The sequence below is a fragment of the Synchiropus splendidus genome, chromosome 8 (genome assembly GCF_027744825.2).
Source record: "Synchiropus splendidus isolate RoL2022-P1 chromosome 8, RoL_Sspl_1.0, whole genome shotgun sequence".
Classification (NCBI taxonomy): domain Eukaryota; kingdom Metazoa; phylum Chordata; class Actinopteri; order Syngnathiformes; family Callionymidae; genus Synchiropus; species Synchiropus splendidus.
In genome coordinates this window covers 21,663,928-21,664,353 of record NC_071341.1, presented here as the reverse complement: position 1 = coordinate 21,664,353, position 426 = coordinate 21,663,928, and positions in this window count along the sequence as shown.

Sequence of the window (426 nt, the reverse complement as noted above, 5' to 3'; positions counted from 1 at the left end):
TCCTGACGCCTCAGTCTCGCCTCTTTTTACACACTGTCGTTCGTGTAACAGCCACATGTTGAAGGTAAGGGGCAGCCACACCAGTGTTAATACTCAAACATTCCCCCTTCCACACGGTTAGCTCACGTCTCAGGGGTCATTCCTCCATTATTAATAGTACAGTACTAGTTTATCAGCAAGGTCATGAGTGGCTAGAAATCCCACCTCACACTAGCAAAATAACTTGTATTAGATCTTAAAAATTATTAAAAACACCCAACTTATTTTTTTAATGAAAATAAATAATATATGAAAATAATTGTCTGTCTCGCTAAACCTGAATTAAAACAGTAACAGTAAATATAGGTATCCGAAGTGAGTGGAATCATTATTATCAACGCGCTTGTCCGGTCATTGAAGCGGAATAAGAACGGAAGGAAGAACGTG